Genomic DNA, 5,666 nt, shown 5'->3' with positions numbered 1-5,666 from the left:
CCTGCAATATGGCAGCTGATCAGATTAGAAATGGAAATGCAAACCCCTGTGCTATGGTTCTTGGGTTGGACAGAGCACTCGCTGCCTGTCCACGGGGTTGAAGCATCTGTCGGCCGGCAAACAATCTAGGCTAGGATAATCCCAATCTCCAGAGGCTGTTTTGATCAATTAAACTGAACTTCAGGTCAAAAATCAAAAGTGTATTAAAAAGAAGAAAAAATCCTGGCAGGCGACCATCGGGGAATCGAGCAAGATCCTCTCTGTGCTTTGAGCTGAAGGTGTGATTCCCAGCCCGAGGAGACATGCTCCCGCTAGCTCTCAACAAGCTAGCAAGCTTCAAATAATATAACCACGGTGGTGGGATGGGGCATGTTCCCATCCCAAACCATGGGAATTTATTCAGGGTGGCATGCCCCTCCCACCACAATGTCAAGCTGCCTCAATCAGAAGTAGGTCTCGCCCAGCTGGGAATCACACCCCCAGCTGGAAGCATGGAAACAGCCTTTAAACTCAGGTGCCCTGGACTCACACAAATTAAACCCTGTTGTTGGAGGTGCTGCTGGGATTTCATTGCTTTCTGAGCTCGCCACTTGTGTGAATTAATTACCATCATTTGGTGAAATAAGACGTGACACCTGGCAGCATTGCATTTTGATGTGGCTGCAACCCAGGAACCTGGCAATATCTCCAGATGCTATTGGTCAGCTATTTTGAACCTGATAGTGTTGTTATAAGTAACCTCTACGATCTGTAGTGGAACCCATATCATCTGGGGTCCTGATTCAAAGGAGCAATTCAGGTGCTTACAGTGAAGCACATGCTTAAGTAGCTTGCTGAATTGGGGCCCGAGTCACTTAAAAGGTGACCAGACCAAACTCCTGAGAATCTACTGCAGGGAACAACCCTGCACTGGGCGGGAGATGGAGTTAACCCAGGAGTCTTGGCCAACTCTCCTTTCTAACCCAAACTGCCAGAACAAGGCAAAGGAGGCATTCTGAATATAATTTTTTTTTTATGTGGCCCTACCTATGCCATTGCTTTGCGAAAAAGGGCTTGAGAAATTTAATATGGTGTCACTAAGTAATTAGATCTGTTTCTTTGAGAGCAGTTCAGACCAAAGGCAGGCGAATTCTATTAGAAAATGAAACCACAATATTGTACAATGCCGAGGCTACTAACTTTCTATTTAATTATCCAGCTAATGTAATTATGCAATCAGCTCTAATCTGATAGCAAGAGGAAAGGTTTCCAGTTCTGCGTAGGGAAAGGACTGTTACAATGAAATGTGACACACTCAATTACTGAAATGTGAAAATGTCTTTGGGAAACTTTCCCATCCATGCACGTACTGGATATTAACCTCACTGATCTTAGCTATGACTAATTTATTTGTGGGCAGAGTAGAATGGATTATTGTATAATGACCGATGATGATAATTACTCTGGTTATAGTACACAAGGCTTGGTACCATACTGCAAAAGCCTGGTTCTCGCTATGATTGATTTCCATTTTTTATGGACACAAGATTAGGAGTCAGGAAAGAATTAGATCTTTCATAGCTAAAAGAAGATGTATTTTTAATTGCATATTACAAATGCAGTAGCTGGTGCTCTTGGTCCACATGAGTAACCAGAAGATCCCATTATAAAACACTTTTTTTTGGCCATTTTCTACATAATTCTTGAAGATTTTTCTATTGCTGTGTGTGGTGCGGTGGCTGCCCCACTCCCGTGTGAGAGGGGACTAGAGTAGGTCAGAGAGGCTGCGCAGGCTGGTAGCCAATCAGGAAAGGGCTTACTGAGAGCCAATCAGGGCCAAGATTAGAGCCAGCCAATGATGGCTAGGCTGAGCCGTATATAAAGGTTGCCCAAAAGAGCAACAGGCAGTCTGCCCTAGATCTTCATGGGGGGAGGTCTGTCTCCAGAGCAGGAGACCAGCACCAGGGATAGCGCAGTGCAGGCTCGGCTTGGGGGAGTAGAGGGGAACTCCAGCCACTACTTGCCAGGCTGTAGACCCTGAGGGAAGGGCCTAGCCAGTGCAAATGGCCCAAAGGGGAAGTGGCCCAGGGACAGATGGACAAGGGGAGAGAAGGAGGGCAGGGAGGCTACCACTAAAGGGTCCTTGGGTTGGGACCCAGAGTAGTGGGTGGGCCTGGGTCCCCCCCCCTTCTCCCTTGTAGTGCACCTGGCCATGCAGTAGGGGGCTGAAACAAACTGCAAATGGCCCTTGTGACAAGGGGCTAGACTTTGGAGGTTGTGATTGGCCACTGAGGCCAGTGCAAGGACTGTTGCTAACACCACCCCCCACCCCACCCCGGAAAGGGGTGAGGATGGACTAGGGGGCACTGCTGGAGGGCAGTGGCCTGAAGAGGATGCCGCTGGGCGGGGAGCAACGTGGGTCCAGACAGCAGCGAGGAGCAGACGACGGGCAGGACACCACCAGCAGAGTGTGCTCCCCATGAACTGAGCTAATTCCCGGAGCGACCATCGGGAGGTGCCACCATGATGAGTCCCAACCCCGTCACACTGTGACACCAAAAATGTGCAGTTACCCTATACTAGCTGCCTATATGGAAAGCTATTACTGGCGCTACAGAGCCCACAAGACTTACTAAATAATTCTCGATAGTCTGTGGCAGCAATAACCTTAATCATTTGTAAGGCAGCAGGAGCTAGGGCACCGGTTTGGGACCTGATTTCTTTTCCCAGCTCTATTACTGAACTGCTCTATGACCTGGAGCAAATCACTTCCAACCTCTATTTCTTCTCCTGCCCTCTCTATCTTGTCTATTGAGACTATAAGCTCTTTGGGCTTGGACTGTCTCATACTATGAGGCCCTGATTGTTTTCAGGGCCCCAAGGTGTTAATATATTATTGCTAATAATACACAGTGGATGCTTTTTAGCAGATCATGAAACTTACATACGGCTCTGGATATGTGAGCAAGTCTTCTAATTATTCAGATGCCTGAGAACTTGAGTTGTTCCAAACAAAAAATGAGCAGTTGCTATTACACCTCTGTGTGAAACTACTTTTTCATGTTTAAGTTCAGTAAATCAGGATGCAATAACAGCGCTGTTCAGAAGCATCATAGTGCTTCACAAAATGAAAACCAGCTACAAAACTTGGCAAAGAGCTTCGCCATTTTGTAAAGCTGTGAATATTCCGTAAAGGGGGAGGTGCACAGCTCCAGTTTAAAGGTCCAGAGATTGGTGATTGAAAATGATGAGCTGCGTGGACCGAGTTCCTTAGAAGGAGATGACGGCAAAGGCTGGAACTTGCACTTGAAGAGGAGATGAATAAGTGGGGACACGGCCAGATAAACCCTTCTGACCCTTTCTAGTAAAGGGCAAAGGGACATCCAATGAAATCAAATGGCAACAGACTTAAAACTAAGAAGACATAACTTATTAATGCAATGCAGACTTCACCTGGGGAACTCACCACAAGAGACACTGGGCATCAAAACCTTTGTCAGGATTTTAAAAGGATTAGTCCAATATAACAAGGATGGGTAGAGGAGATCAGTGACCCCTGGATATTCTTGTGCAGGTGCTACTCAAAACTTTTAAAGAAGAGAAGAAATAGTTCTTCTTTGGTTGCAGAGAGTCGAAGTTGTTGCTTAGACAGCTTTGGTTAATTGCACTAATGTAACTCCACACTACTAGTTGATTAAGATTGATGTTTGTACAGTGCTTTGAAGATAGGGTGCTATATAAGTGACGAGTATTTGAATTCTCTCTATCTACCTTAGCTATTGTATACTGTGGATCACTGTAGTATCTCCCTCCCTCCCATTCCTTCAGGAAATCATGCCTATTCAGCAAAGCGCTTACATACATCTTTATGTCCCACTGAGCTTAACCACATACTTAAAATTAGGCACAGTGCTTACATGCGTTGCTAAATAGGGATAGGCATGAGCTTACGTGTTCTCTGGAACTTGGGCCTGTGACGGGGTGCATCTGGCCTTTTTAGCTCCCTATTGGAGGCCCCATGGTCCTGCTACACCCCACTCCTGGAAAGGAGCAGCATAGGTGGATCCTACAAGTCTGCCTAGAGAGGCCTTATGGAAGCAGCCAGTCGGAGCCCAGCAGGCTCAGATTAAAGGAGCTGCAGGGCCTTAGCAGATCAGTTCCTGGCTAGGGCCAGAAGGGTTAGGGATGGAATAGGGTTGGGTGGGGTGGGGTAGGGTGCTGCGCTGTGGCCAAAGGCACTTGAGGGCTAGCCAGCACAGGTGCCAATTCCTCCTTGCCCCGTGGGGGGGCTCAATTCCTGGCCCTGCTCCCACCCCACCTCTTTCCACCCAGATCTGCCCCCTCCCCTGAGTGCATGGGCCAGTCCCTTCACTGGTGTCAACTGCCATAGCTCCATTGACTTCAACAAAAATGTCTGTTTAGACCAGTGGAGGGTCTGGCCCATTGTTGTCAAGTGACAGTCCTCGATTGATTTTTTTTTTTCATAATAATTTGCAGGCCATGCAATGTATGCTTTTTAATCATTAAATAATCCAGAGGGGTCCTCAGCTCCTTGGCAATGCATACACTCACCCTGTCCTTCCACTTCTGCTGGCCAAAAACCAAAATCAGGAGAATCAGTGAAGTCTACATTGTGACATTCACCAGCTTTCTGTGGCGCATTGTAAACTATGCTTAAAATGACAAGATATCACTTTAAGCTTGTAAGGAGTTTCCTGGTCCTGCTTGCAGGGAAATATGCAACCTGGATCTTCAGCTTTCGAAGAGCTAGTCTGGAGCAAAGTAGGGGAGTTGTGGCTCTCTGCCTTAGGGAGCAGCCTGCTCCCTCTCTATTGGGTTGTTAGATTTATGGATTCTAAGAAATAAAGTAGCATTACATTGCAACCTTTCAGGAAGAGTCTGTGTGTTTTTTGTTTCTAACACGCTGTGTATGTTGCAAACGTAACACTTACAGCTGTGTGCAGCCTGGGTCACCGTTACTTGAAATGCCCTCACTTGCCCTGAGGAGTACCTGACTGCACAGGTAGCTAGCTCCTCCTCTGGGAAGACTCCTGGTGGAACGAGCTATTTGGGGCATACGTAGAACACTGACACTTGCTGTCCACCAGCAGTTGGGCCGATAAAACTTTATAGCCTGAATGTTCCCAGAAAGCCAAGGGGGAGTGAGCGTGGCCAAAGAGAACCCATTTAGAAATGAATATGTGGTTGGGGAGCCTTTTCTTTTGCACCATTGATCTAACTCTGTTCTTTCTGCTGTCGAGATTGTAGAAAGCCTTGTGCCCTAGATCTGGCAGGGTTCTGTCTTAAACCTAGTGAGCTGAGGGGTGGCTAAGGCTCTGAATGAGGTCTTGGGAGATTTAGAGTCAGTCCCTGTTTCCGCCCAACATTTCCTGTGTGATCATGGACAAGTCACTGACTAGACCCTCTTGAGCCTCAGTTTTCCATGTATACAAAGGGGGAAGTAATACTCACTTTCTTCCTCCCTTTGTCTGCTGAGAACAGAAGCTCTTTGGGGGCAGAAACTGACTCTTAATGAGTGTCTATGCAGCGCCTAGCACTACAGAGCTGGCACCCCTAGAAACTAATAGAATACCCAGATTAACTGTTTGTAACTTTATGGCAATCCCCAAATTATGCACTTAGACTATGTGTTAGACAAGTTCCTTTGCTGTCTCCATCTCTGGATG

This window comes from Gopherus flavomarginatus, chromosome 5 (assembly GCF_025201925.1).
Source record: "Gopherus flavomarginatus isolate rGopFla2 chromosome 5, rGopFla2.mat.asm, whole genome shotgun sequence".
Classification (NCBI taxonomy): Eukaryota; Metazoa; Chordata; order Testudines; family Testudinidae; genus Gopherus; species Gopherus flavomarginatus.
This window is presented reverse-complemented; position numbering follows the sequence as displayed.